We start from the raw sequence: 15248 nt of genomic DNA, 5'->3' as shown, positions 1-15248 counted from the left end.
GATCCAATTATTACTAAAGTGTATGTCATCTAAGAGACAAAATAAAAACAAATTGAATGGTCAGAGTTGTCACTATGACATTTAAGGTGTGTTGATTGATTCATGTCGTCAACTCAGGCATTAAGTAGCATTACAAGTGAACGTTCCGTCCTAAAAACTGGGGCTAGCTGCTGGGAATCAGCCCAGTGAATTGAATTATTTTTTCTCAGTCTATAGCTGCTGCTAAAGGCAACAAAGCATCCTTTTGTTTTATAGTTATAGTTTATTAATGTATGAAAAACTTGCCACGGTATGAACAGTGGAAACATAACCTTCAAAACCAGCCACAACACAGCTCTGAGCAATTCTCTATTGAGCAATCAATGGACTGCAGTCTTTCTAGCTCCAGCTTTTAGTACCAGAGCAGTGTTCTGGGTACCCCAATAGAGGAATTACCAAAATGGGAATGGTTTAATTGGTACCATTCACATTTTTTTTACTATAGAAACAGAAAAATAACTGTTGTAATATGAACCAAACTGAACTGAACTGAACCAGACTGCTTGATGGAAAACAAGGCTATATACTCTTATTTTTCTTTTCAGTTCACTCCTCCATTCCCTCCCTGTATAGCTCTTGACATCAACATTTGAAGCACGACATACATCACAGTTGTCCTTGCAGGATTTGATGTGGTGAGCAGTGTCTTGAAGTTGTAGCTTTACCACAAGTTCCATCAGCTCCCCTAGAGGTCTGTCCTACTCTCACCTTTACTCTCAACTCCTCTCCTTGAAAATACTGTGTGTTCAGGGTTTAGACATCCACAAAGAGAGATGTATCTGACAACAGCGATGGTGACACCTGTTTTCCCAGGACCTTGTTAAAAAGTATGGAAAAAAAAGAAACCTATTTGGCCCCTTTGGCCAGACGGGGAGCTACATAAACCCTGTGAACAGCACACACATAGAGTCACACACAGTAAAACACTTGCTACAAGGCAACTATGCTCGCCTTGTAACTCTTCCAATTTCATTTAGCGTGACAAGCTTTCAGTGGGTAGACCTACAGTAATATCTGGGGGATTACATAATCAAACACTGGCAAAAGAAAATAAATGGAAACTGTCTTGATTGCAGTAGTCACTACATGATGTTGAAAGCTATTCCCATAAACAGGATGGAGACTTACGGAGGAGATGCTTTGGGTCTCCATGCCACTGGAGGTGGAGCTCAAGGCAACACAGTCAGTCCACTGTTTAAAAGCTAAATCTGAAAATACACACTTTAGCTCACTGAATCAGATCACAAGTCTCTAGTCTTTGGAGACTTGTTTCTTAAATAACACATAGTGAGCTACAGATTAAAACAGCTGTGACTGAAAACTATTCTTAACGTAGTATTTACAAAAATAAACCATACAAAACATATTTATATTCATTTTTCTGTTCACTTTTCGTGCCCGAACTGTCATTTTGAGAATTTATTTTTATCTTCAAACACGACTAGTATGTTTATTAACATATTTTACCCCGGCTGCTAAATGACTGACCCTATCAAACACAAATTAGTCACACCAGTAACAACAAATCAGTCACCTGAGGCAAAGATACCGCTTGAGGTGAAAGAGACAGCTGCATGCCAGTGTTCTGTATTCTGACCCGCTGATTTGGCCCCGCAGCTTGCATAAAAAACAGCACTCTATCTCTGAGTCATCAATTAAATGTGAACACACTGATATGATACACATGTGTATTTTTAGATCCAGTGTGACTCACACTTTCAGATGATATTATCTGCAATGTCCATCCCAAATAAGGATCTATAAATCCACTTAGAATTCATAGAGACTCCACTTTTTTTCAGTATCTCCACAGGTAGCTGTTTGTACATCTGTGCTTACATTGCAAATAGGAATTGCAATGCTGATTGCTGCTGATTGGTAATTCAGCATATTTTAATGAGTGCTAGTTTGCCAATGTAAACAAATACAGGCAAAAAAAACTGGGGCTCAAGTTGAGGTATTTCCACTGATGGCAACATTTATACTTCCTGCGGACAATGAAGGTAGTATGGAAAACCGTTTCTGCCACTAAAAAGATCCTGTAAGTCATTATAAGGAGAAACTTTCTCAAAATAATGAGTATTTCAGAAATAATGACTTGTTATCTCAAAATAATGACTTAGTATTGCAACATAATGTGAAAGTTTCTATAATAATAACTTAGCATCTCAAAATAATGACTTCTTATTTCAAAGTATGACTTAGTATCACAAAAAAATGATGTAATATCTCAAAATAATTAGTAATGTAACATAATGAGACTCTTTATGAGATGATGACTTAGTATCTCAAAATAATGAGAAATTTTCTCAATATTTTGACTTGGGATCTACCAACACAATGTCATGTGTTTGCAAGCTTTTGTTATTGCAGTCATTTTTTTGAGAGACTAATTCATTATTTTGAGAAAGTTTCTCATTATTTTTGCAAAACTAAGTTATAATTTTGAGATATTTATTCATTATTTTGATAGTGTCTTGTTCTTTTGAAATACTAACTTTTCATTTTGAGAACTAATTTCAAAAAGTTTCTCATTATTTCAACATATTAAGTCATTGTTTCAAGATTCTTATATTATTCTTGAGACTGTAAGTCAGTTTTTTTGTTTTTCTCATTATTTTGAGATACTAAGTCATTAATTTGAGAAAGTTTCTCATTGTACCAGGGAAACTCAACGCACCAGGGGGTGTCAAACTTTGAAAAAACCTGGGCCTAAAGTATTTTTTAATTTAATTTTATATACTTTATTAATCCCCGAGGGTCCAAACACACACATGCACAAACAGGATGCACTAAGTGGAGAGATGTCAGAGTGGGGCTGCCCATGACAGGCGCTCCGAGCGGTTGGGGGGTTCAAGGATGTCTCGGCAGTGGCCAGGAGGTGAAGTGGCATCTCTCCAGCTACCAGTCCACGCTCCATATTTTGTTCCAGACGGGGACTTGAACAGGCGACCCTCCAGTTCCCAGCCGAAGTCCATATGGACTGAGCTAAAATGCAATTACTTTACTTATTTGTGGTTCATAGTTTTGGTATCATCTCCACTGTTGTTGAGTCTCTCTTACAGCTATTAGTTCACAGTCTTGAGGATATGATTCTAATGTTGGATTCAGCAGTGTTCAATATGACAATAATAGTTACAATATTTTCATCATTAACATAAATCATACATAATTATGACAAACTTGTAATTAGGAAATTAATTAGTGTATCAGCCATAATGATATTACTGCAATACATAGCAATAAATGTAATGAAAAATGTATCTCCAGTAAAGTGCATTACTGAATGCATTACATTCTGACATGTAGCTGTGAGTAAAAGTGTTGTATGCATGCAGATTGGTGTTGTGCTCAAATGGATTTTTGTGTATGTCTGTGTGTGTCTGTGCTTGTGTGAGGGTGAGGAAGCACTCAGGCATAAAAGTCGGTGAGGGGAAAAAATGCATATTCATGAGGCCTCGCAGACAAAATCATAATCTCCAAATAGCTGCAGTAAGACTTGATATGTTACAGTAAGACAAACATTTATGAACTCAGCCCATGGACTTGCCACATGATAATGCTTCACAGGAAGACAGAAAGGAAGGAGTGAGAGTGTATCTCTGCATACATTTGCATTTGGCTGGGGGGTTGAGTTCAGCAGAGGCCCCCATTTTTCACCTCCATCTGAACACTTAATTACTTCAGCTCGCTAATCTTTCACTTAATAAAAATCTATTAAAGGGGCCTGTCTGGGTGTAAGCGGGACGCGATTTAGAGAGACAATGCCCCAGTGTGTCTGCCACACTTGGCCGCGACACTATTTTGTGACTAGAAGATCAGTCTTGCAATTACACTTCCATACATGTGGAAATTTAAAATTGACTCATGTTTTGACCTCAGCCATTTGCATAATTTGTTGTGTTTTTGTGTGGCAGTGGCAGCAGCAGAGATCATCTCTTGTCTGGTTTATGAGTCACTCTTTGTAGAAAATCCTTCTCCTACCACAACTCATGCATTAACCTGCCTGTTGACCTCTGTCTCAAATTCACAGCTGCTGTAAATAAAGGCTATTCACAGACACCCACTTGTGTCCTTCAAACTACCAAATGTAACCACTAGATGGCATTCCAGTATAGAGAGCAGAGAAGAGCACAACTCTGAAACCAAAGACAGGAGTGGCAATCAGATGTTTCACTGCGTTTGCCCTGTTGACAATTGAAGCCACTACCAGCTACATTACATCATGCATTAACGTCACTGTCTGGTTTTTTTTTCTCCTTCCATTTCCCAGGCAGTAGCTCTTGCCGGCTCACAGCATCTATGTAAGTGAGGACTTGATTTCTGTCACGCTGAGAGGAAAACCCGGAGGAGCTCTCTGAGAGAGAGCTCCATTTTACAACTCACATTTGCACATTTGACCACATGCTTAAAGCCTTTAAGAGTCCAGTGCACATTTGCAATCTGAGATTCCCAGAGCTCATGAAAACAAATGAAAGTGATGACAGATTGACTTTCTGGAGCACACAGTCAGTACTATGAATCCTTAATGAGGGAATATAGAGTCTACAATGAAAAATTGTACCCACAGTCGTAGCCAGGATGAGGACCACTCACAGAAAATTAAGACTATAAACCTTTTTTTTTCTATTTTAGTTTTTTGGCATTTTTCCTTTATAAGTCAGAAACAGTGGAGGGAATGAGAGGAGAGAGAGATGGGGAGTAGGATGCAGCAAAGGCCAATGCTGGATGGTAACTGGGGACATTGCAGTTCATGGCGGGTGTCTTAACCCCTTTAGTGATCTGTGCAGTGCCACTTTACACTCTGTAAATTTGATTTCCCAAAATTAGGGTCCTAATGGTTTTTCAAGAGCTCTGAACCCAACAAAAGGCAGTAAAAGCTTTTACACCAGACATGATTAACATTCTCTGCATTATCTGGTGTAGTTATATGATGAAAGCTAGATGCAGCTGGGTGGCATCATCACTGATACAGGCTGTTTTCATGCACTGTTCGTATATATACCTATGAAAAGTAATGCATCAGAATTTGTATATAACCAAGGTAATAATGAAGGCTGGGATCACGGGACCAATGTGCTGATGGAGGTAAATAAAGAAGCACTCCCCAATGGTCTATAAGGAGGCAGGTTGTCGTGGTGGATGGGTCACAAAAACATGGACTTCCTTCCAGAACTTTCCCCTGGGGATGTGTGTTGAGAACTGTGTAAAGTCATGTGAAGGTACGTCCTCACCGTGTTCCATTTCCTAAACCTTACCCCAGTAACTTTACTTTAACCTCTGTAACTGTACGTTAAGGACTTAGTGTCATTCGTGGGGTGCTAACTCATGGGATATATAACTGTTGTGTGTACATTTTCGCAGGATGTCATATGAACCATTCTGAGGAGAATGTGCTGACGAGAGTAAGAAAGGAAGCATTATAAAGAGTGAAAGTCCCCATAGGGAGTCACCTTGAGGCAGTGTATGGGTCAAACAAACACACAACTTTACCCCAGGAGACTGGTGATGAGAACCATGTGAAACCAAGTTATCTCTCAATTATTTTAAGGTACTTCATCACCATGTTTTGTGATGTTCGTGAAGTTAACCTGCTTTACTTTACATTAAGTACGTAACGTGACAACACCCAACCATGATTCTTTTCCTAAACCTAACTTAACTGGTATGGGCGCCAATTGATTGGGCGCTAATTTCTCAACCTATGAACCGTTGTATGAGGATACATTGGATGATGCCACACACTCATCCACTAGATCAACACTTTGCCCTGGACATACATGGACACACTGTCTAACTTGAAGAAAATTAGACTGCAAATTTGTCTGCAAATTGTTACCATTTTTGTCACGCACATTTTATGGAATATATCTGTGCAGTGTTCTTCTGTTTATACATGAAAGTGCCAATCTCATTATCATATAAGCTCAAGGTTGCAGTATGTAATTGTGGGCAAAAAGTTATTGAGTCTGACCACAAACCCAAAGTCATTGGTATTTGATGACCTGGGAATGAGACTCAACAATCAGCTATCTCTCTCCAGAAGTGCTAACTGAACCTTAAAGGAAATGGCCACTTTATAATGAAAATATAGACAGTACTTACTGACCCTCATGCCGACAAGAAGTCCAGTGTAGTTTTTTATCCACAAAACTCGTTTGGGGTATCGGAGGATAACAGCTAGCTGGAATGACAGCTACACTTGAAGTGTATGGAACCCCCATTTTGAAAATGTAATAAAACTCTGCTAATGCATTTCAAAAACGTCAGAATGGCTCGTCCGTCGTAATCCAAGTGCCCTGAAGCCGCAGCATGCAGAAGTGACTTGAAAAGACGTAATTTACTCCACTTTTATAGCATCATTTCTCACTGTGGTCAGTTAGCCTGCAGGCGTGCTGTGTTTACTTGCGCGAGACTCCAGAACTAGCACCACCACTAGCCATCAGCTAGTCTCGCGCGAGTTGCCATGTAAACACAGCACGCCTGCAGGGCATGCTAACTGACCACAGTGAGAAATTATGCTATAAAAGTGGAGTAAATTACGTCTTTTCAAGTCGCTTTTGCATGCTGCGGCTTCAGGGCACTTGGATTACGACGGACGAGCCATTCTGACGTTTTTGAAATGCATTAGCAGAGTTTTATTACATTTTCAAAATGCGGGTTCCATGCACTTCAAGTGTAGCTGTTATTCTGGCTAGCTGTTATCCTCCGATACCCCAAATAAGTTTTGTGGATTAAAAAACTACACTGGACTTCTTGTCGGCATTAGGGTCAGTAAGTACTGTCTGTATTTTCATTCTAAAGTGGCCATTTCCTTTAAAAGGTCCGTGGGATTTTAGTGGCATCTAGTGGCGAGGTCACAGAGTTGAAACTTCTCCCATGTGCCAAACATAGGAGAACTACAGTGGCCAACACAAAAACACAAATGTCCCAGTGTAGAGCAAATGTTTTCCATTCTGGGTTACTGTAGAACACCATGGCGGACTCCTTGGAAAAGAACACGCTCTGTATGTAGATACATGTGGCTCATTCTAAGGTAACAAAAACACAGCAATTATTTTTATTATAATTCCTTTTTTGTTATTAAATGCCCCTAATTAGTACACACTGGATCTTTACAGGAAATTGGAAATGTTGCTTGGGGAAAATGGAGAATACAAAATCATTAAATGTGTGCTTTGACAGTTAATAAATAAATAAAAATGAAAAATATTAAATGAAAAAGTGAGGAGATAAAAATTAAATGAGTTAGTAACAGAAAAATAAAGTCAAATAAATTACATTGTCATTTTTATTCATTTATTAACTGATTAGAAGTTAAATAGAAAAAGAAATAAAAACACCTTGTCGTGTTTTTACCAACTAATTGGAGGTTACAGGAAATGACTAAAGGTTTACAATTATTTCAACAATACACTTTAATAATTTAAGCAACAATATCATTTATTGAGTTACGCTTTCTTTTGATAACCTTTCACTGCCTTTTGACAGCTCTGGGAACTCAAATCTGAAATCTTTATTTTTTTTTAAAAAAGTGGTCTGCTTTGCACACAGTGGGTCTTAAAAATGGATACCAATACCAATTATGTATAATGGTTAACTTCTAGACAGAAAAGTCTTGACAGGCTTGCCAAAACACCAAAATTTAGAGAAATAGAAAACTTACCGCAGGCAAATTGTAGTGCACTGGTATCATGTTTGATTTTGAGCAGCACCCCAATGCAGAGCTGCTACAGTGTTTTTTAATGAGATATTGGATAAGTGATTGCAGTTCCCTTTACAAACTTTGTTAAATGATTCTTCTGTTTCGAGGATAAACCTTCATTTTCTGGATATAGAGGAGGTGGACACTGGTTATTGGCAGCTGTGTGTAGGATTTAACACACCCATAACGAACAGCTACTGTAGCGTAATCTCCTGGCTTCACTCCTCCCTCTCCATCCTCTCAGTTCTTCTCCCTGCTCCCTGGTCCTTCGCCCGCCATGCCGTCCCCAGCTGTCCTGTTCTCTCTCTACTGAAGGAGGGAGGAAGAGGGGGGAGAGGAGGGGAGGGCAGGAAGGAGCTGGCCAGCTTCAGCCCTGCATGCTTGGCTGTCATGTTTGCGCCTTGATGTTACAGGCTGCAGTAGCACCCTCTTAGGCCACCATAATCCACTGGATTGTTGCATTAAAACCATCACACGATTCTTTGCTCCCTTCCAGTTGTACCATGTTGCGTCACCATTTGCGGAAGCTATAAATAACAAAGAGGGGCTTCGGGGGAGGGAGGGGAGACACAGGACCGTCAAACACATGGAACGACACAGATTGGCAGCTACTGGCTCCCTACGAACCCAACACGCAGCTCTGAGTTAGAGAGCGCAGTAATATTCACACTTACCTGACTTAGTCTTTGGCACGCATCACAATACTCACAAAGGATTTGATGCATTAAGAAATTCAGCAGCGCAGCAGGGGCCAATGGCTGTGACAAGAAAACAAGTTAAAGGAAATATTCAGACGTGTCACTCAACGACAAGTCAAAGTCTTTTTATTTTTTTCGCAGAATGAGGAGCTTCCTCGGATTGTCACATCATAGACTGAAAATCAGGTGCGGCTATGTTGACAGTAAGCCACTGTGAAATAGCAGAATAGGGTTGAGCTTGGTAAAACAGGTTGGGGTTTTTGTTCATTACTTTCATGTGCTTTGACAGGCGATGTAAGTCTTCAGAGGTCTTCTTGAGGGAAGCTGAGAGATGGCAATTGGCTGGAAGGCAACCTCTGCAGAGGGAGACATATACTGACGCGAAACATAGCTATGACAAGCAAGAAACCAGTGGGGCTGTTTTTGTTTTCCCATGTCTGGAGCCCCTGTGCACTGCATTAGCATACATCCTATCCTTTGCCCGCCAGACAAACAACAAGCTACAGTACACACGTCTGTGTAGGGAAGAGCAGGCTGTGTCTGTGAATATGTAGGATGACAGAGCAACATACTTTGTGGGCGTGTACGTCACTACCAATTACTGCGTCACAACAACTGCATCATCACTGATGCTACAGTGGAGTGCTGGAAAGTTTCAGATCTTTATATATAGTTGCACAAATCAATAGTTGTCATATTAATGACAGCAGGCAGCAGTTTTCAACAAGCTAAAGATAGTGGAGTCTGAATCAAGTTAAAGAGCGCAGTACTGTTTTTTTTTTCAAGCCTGGTGGAGACCAAAACAGAGCTAAATGGAGAGCAGGATAAATATTGGACTTACATTCATCAGGTGGTCAGAAACACAACTCCAAATGAATGCTAATGTTGCTACAGGACACTGTTGGCTAACACTTTCACCACAACTGGTGTTACTAATAACATACTGTAAATGATGGTGTACCAGTAAGCTATGACAGTGAGCCAACATGCACAGCAGCAGGACTTAATTAACACAGCTATATTGAATTCAGCCATAAATAACTGTATTATTTACATCTGTGTTTTTCCTACTGTGACATGTTAAAATGCTGTGAGAAGGGCTTTGTAATAATTCTCCATCACGGATAAAAGCACATTTAAAATATGAGTAAATAGACATAAATATCCAAGTTAAAACACTCATTATATTAAGAGTTTTGTATAATTATATAAATTATATTATTAGGTATTAAGTAAAAGAAGCATTTTAATTAACCTAAACTACACTACACTGTTAGGTAGTTGAATGGTATTTAGAAACATCATATAGTTTGCATGTAAAAAAGTAACTGTAGCGGTCAGCTGTGAGAAAGGAGCATTAAAAAGTGCAATATTCCCCCCCTGAAATGTAATGAGTTTGAAGTATTAAGTAGCAAAACATGGAAAGGAATATCTATGTTTCAAGTTCAAGGATTTAAAAATTGTCAAAATAACTACACTTCCCAAAATGCAATGGTGTTTTTCATTAGATCCTTCCTGCCATTTAAATGCCCATAGCTTTAAAACCGTAAGCCTGGAGGCTTTACATTAAATATTTAAAATTCCCCTCCACTCAAAAATGTGTTTTTCTTATGTTTATGTCTTAGAAAATGTCTGACCTTGACTATACTGAGTTGTATCTGAGGTGTTTTCACATTCCTCTACTGAAAGTGGAGATATTTCCCTTCCCTTAAATCTGAGATTCAAACGTAGGCCAGGCAAGTGAGATTGGATACGTCACTAATTGGAAAGCCAATTACTGTCTCATAGGGGAACAGACTTTGATACAACAATAGCAAAAACAACCCCAAACCTCCAGCACAGAGCGGACTTGTAGTGAACAAACACAAAGTGTGCAGTATTTGGATGTAAACCGGACGCTGGAGCTTCCTTCTACTATCTACCAAAAACTCCATCGTAGCAGATATTATTGTGTGTTTCATAAATGCTAGCACTGTGTCAGCCGCTGCCAGTTAACCTAAAAGCTAACAACATAAATAAAAATGCTACACTTACAACTTTAATGGCTAATTTTGTTGCACAACATCTCCTTATCTGAGTCTAGGTCTGACTGAGGCTCAAACATTTCTGGCTGATCTCTCCAATGTTTTCTTCAAATGCTAATGCTAGCCATCTTGATGCTTACTGCTCGTTCACCAGTCAGTCTTGCAGAAGCAACGCTCAAGAAAGCGCAAAGTGAAAGCTAAATCAATCACAAATAGCAATGGCGGGCGCGAGGCCACATCCAGGATTTCTCAGTGAGTGAGAATAAGTAGAAATGCTCCCAGCCTCTTTTCAGTTTTTTTAATTAATTCATTTCTGCTTAAAGGTAGGGTCTGGAGGATTTTCCAGTTGCTGTTTGTAAACACACATTCAAATTTGGCCCCTCCTATCAGGCTCAACTCTCCCGGGTGTACGGAGCCCAGAGGTACGGAAGAAGGCTTCACAGAAGAGGTTCAGGCAAGGCTCGCGCTGGTGCATGCTCGGACACGCTCGGGCACGGCACCTGCGCTCTCTCATTGGCTGGGGAAATCTCCGCCCAGAAGCGGTCCGAGCTCACAAAAACATCAAAATACAGTTAAAGGGCAGGAGCTCTGCAAACAGAGTCACCACCACACATGAGTAGAAGCCCATAGGTGATGATTAAGCAGGATTTCATTTGTATATGTCTGTTTTGTTTGAAAATCCTCCAGATCGTACCTTTAACTGGACACAATGTGAATATTTTTGCAAAGCTTCACGCACCTCCAGCCAATTGTCAAAGCAACAGCGAGCCGTTCTTTGGGTTCAATCAGCCTGTTATTTTTATTATTGCTAGTAGTATAACTGCTCGCTTGTTGTTAGGAAGAGGTGTTGTGCATGGAATAACTGTCAAAAAGTATTAGTAATAACCATTAGGTGTTGTCACATAGTTTAAAGGTCTAGTATGTAGGATTTAGTGCCATCTAGTGGTGAGGTTGCAGAACTGAAAGCTAAGTGTGCCAGAATACTACAGTGACAAACAAGCACAAATGCAAATGGCCTATCTAGAGCCAGTGTTTGATTTGTCCATTCTGGGTTACTGTATAACATATCCTGTGGAAGAGGACCTGCTCTGTGTGTATATTATGGTTCATTAATGAACATTTTCAGGCTGTTATATTCAAATGAATACAATGATATGAATATTATATTCCACTTCTGCCAATAGATGGCCCTAAATCTTACACACTGGACCTTTAAAACATTATCTGGAGGGGACTTTAGGCCTGTAAGTCCAAGCTGAAATAACCCTGATGACATAATTATGACATCATCAGGGTTCTTTTCTCAGACTTGTCAAAGCTCCTCCAGAGCCACAGATGACACTACAGCCTACAACAGTTTTCACAGGCTCAGTCATGCTCCCAAAGATGAGTAAATGATTATTCATGTGTAAATTTTTTGTCTTCTTCTATGGCATTTGAGAATGTACTAAGTTTGTAGCCTTAGACACACACACATCCCAGCACACATGGAGCGATTTCATGAACACACACACAGCCCCCTTTAGAAATGTAGCTTCCAAGAACCCAAGTGATGATATCTAATAAGAAGTTTTGCCCACCTCTTTCTGTCTTCTCTCCTTCTTTGATCTCGACACCTCACTCCTTCTGTTTCTTTCTTCCTGTAAGCCTCAAACTATCCATCCAAATCCCCCCCTTCTCTGTCTCTCTCTGTTCACTCTGCGGCTCTGCCTCGCTCTCCCGCCCTGCGAGTCTCCGGCATGTTATTTAAGTCAAGGACGGCATTAGCATGACGATCACAGCCTTCTATCACAAGTCTTGTCTGCCAAGGCTGGAGCCGGAGGAGCAGGCTTCGTTATTAGGGTGGAGAGAGAGCGACTAAACATGCCAAATATAAAAAGAGAGAGAGGGAGGGAGGGAGCCGAGGGCATGCAGAGACAGGATAACACGGCCAATAAGAAATTGAAGATGATTTGTGATTACGTAAGACAAAGCATACATGTGTCTACATTAAAGAAAAACATAATCCATTTGCGTTGTCGGGTCGATCTACACACTAGAATCAGCACCTCTCACTCTCTGTCAATGAAAGACAAAAGCATTTTTCACAAATGTCAAGAGATAGACCAACAAAGAGACTCTGAAATCATGCCCCCGTCACATGTACAGCTCCTACATCATTATATGAAACCCTCATTGAAATCACATGCGGCTGTATGTATGAATTCCTGCTTGTTATTCCAGATCTGATTACTCATGTGTGCCCACAGGAAAAAATATGTGTGAATATGTGCAACTTATTGTTTTCTCAGAAGCATATGTTTTGTTTTGTTTTGTTTTTTGTACATTTTTTCAGGCACATCCCCACCTCGTCTTCAACATGGCAGTAATTATAATATATACTGGGGGGGACACATCCCCATAAAGAAAAAAAATGTTATGCAATGGCAAGCAACAATGCACTGCCATCCAAATTAATCATTAGCAAATGTAATCATAATCATAATTAAACTAAACAAATTGCCATATTATTACTACTGGTTCTCATATAGAGAGCCCCGGGGATGAAGATATTCTGTAGGCTGATGCGGTAGTTAGCTTCGCACTTGTTCCCTCTTCAAAAGTCAATGGGATTTTTCCATTGGATTTTGTATTATAGCTGAAAATAAGCTCTGTGGCAAACACATGTTTATGATACATGTTACATGTGTTGTTTAGCAAGATAATGTTAACAAATGAACACCACTTTCATGATTATTGAAGCCTAAATGCAATCGCCACAGGTAAAAAGCTAATGCTAGGCTATAAACAAACTACACTATTGGCGACATTCTGTAGTCTCATTTAGCCACTTGTTCACGAGAGGTGTTTTCAGTGACATATTTTAGAACAAAACGTGAAAGTCTCTTAAGCATGTGTGAACCACAGACCTTATTTCAGGCATCTAACCAAAAGCCTATTCAAAAAATTCGCTGACTTTGAGACGAGGGAACCATGAGTGCTAAAATGCTAACTCAATTTGAGGTTTAGGACTCATTCCTTCCTTTCTATTATGGTGTACTGCAGTTCTGCATATGGTTTGTCCAACTGGTGTTGCCATACCCCAGCAGAAGCCGTCGCTGAACTGCTGTGGGTACAGTCAAGGTCAAACACTTAAATGTCTCTATATTTCATTACTTTCAAATGTATGAAAAACTGTAAAACTAGAATGTAATATGAGTGTTAAAGTGCCAATCACTTGTGTTGCACTGCGTGTGTAATCTATGTAGATAGTACAGTTCTTCCAGGATGTTACGATGTGATCGCAACAATTAACGCAAATTCAGCCAATGCCTGTGAATTCTGCACGACCTTGCAATTCTGTCAAAACAACTTTACCACATATTTGACCATTTAAGACAGTTATAATCTCATTTCATTGTAGAGCTACACACAGCATGTTTATCACGAGACTATTGCTGCGGGATCAGAGCTCAGTGTCTGGGACAGAGTCACACACACACACACACACACACACACACACACAGTGATAGGGTGAGCTGTTAGCATCACATAGCTAATGTTACCCAACGGTTATTCACCAGGTTAACAACAGAGTCCAGCCGTTTCGGTGTTGCTGTGAGATTACCAGGTCAGTGATGGATATTAAGCGCTGCTGCGGGGCTTGTTTTGTCCAAGTGTCAAAATATGACGAGTAGGGGTGAGATCACGTTGTGCTGTGTTAGCTTGTGCTAACCAGGCAGAGGGAGCAGGGGAGAGCAGCTCACAGCAGCAACAGCTGCTCAGCTGTTGCTGCCCCCCACCCTGTGCAACTATGAATGGTCATGATAATGGGCTCCAAATTTGAGACAGCATCACAACTTTTTTTGGCAACATTCACTTGCCAAAAAAAAAAAAAAAAGCCAAAAAACATCACAACATGCATAGCAATTTTTAAAAAGGCTGCTGTGAAATCAGGCACATTAGGCCGCAACAGTCCCAAAAAACAGCCTGCAAAATCCTGTTGGGGCCTAAAGGCAGATTTATACATGTGCGTCAGCCTACGCCATAGCCTGTGCACGTGGGCTACACCGCTGTGAGCATTTATACTTGTGCAGTGGTGTGTCTGTGTCACTCCGCAGTTACATCTCCAAAACACGAGTCAGCAGTGGGGTTTCTGTGAAGTGCTGTGGAGTGCAGATGATTCAAAACACATACAAAATACACATTAATCATGGCTTAATAGAGACAATTCCAAACACAAGTACACAAATTGGCTTCATTTTTACTTGTAGGATTCACAAACAAAGCACTTAATCTGGACACATTTTCCCCACAAATACAACATGCTAATGTTATTAGCATGAGCCTATGGCATTTTACATTGTATAATTTAGCTTAGTGGCTAGCGGACATTTTTCCTACTCATATGAAGCCAGGGACAACAGCAACATTTAACAAAGGTAATGCTACAACTTTCGTCTCAATTACAGCTCACAAGGTCACCGACAAAATAAATGTCTTATACTAAACACGTTTTCCAAACAAATACAACATGCTAACATTAGCACAAGCCTATGGCATTTTAAATTGTATAAATTAGCCTAGCAACTAGCGGAGATTTCCTTTACCCACATGAAGCCAGGATAAATCACAAACAAGACTTAAAATGTCATTTTGTGGAGGCTTTATCTTTATCTGTGAAATAAAAGTAAATAAAAGCTTTGTTTCCACTGAGGGAAACTGTTTCAGCTTACAAAAATAGACAGGAGGCACATGTCAGGCCACGACGTAGATTTGAAGTATAAATCCAGCATAATTGTA

This window comes from Epinephelus moara, chromosome 19 (assembly GCF_006386435.1).
Source record: "Epinephelus moara isolate mb chromosome 19, YSFRI_EMoa_1.0, whole genome shotgun sequence".
NCBI classification, from domain to species: Eukaryota; Metazoa; Chordata; class Actinopteri; order Perciformes; family Serranidae; genus Epinephelus; species Epinephelus moara.
This window is presented reverse-complemented; position numbering follows the sequence as displayed.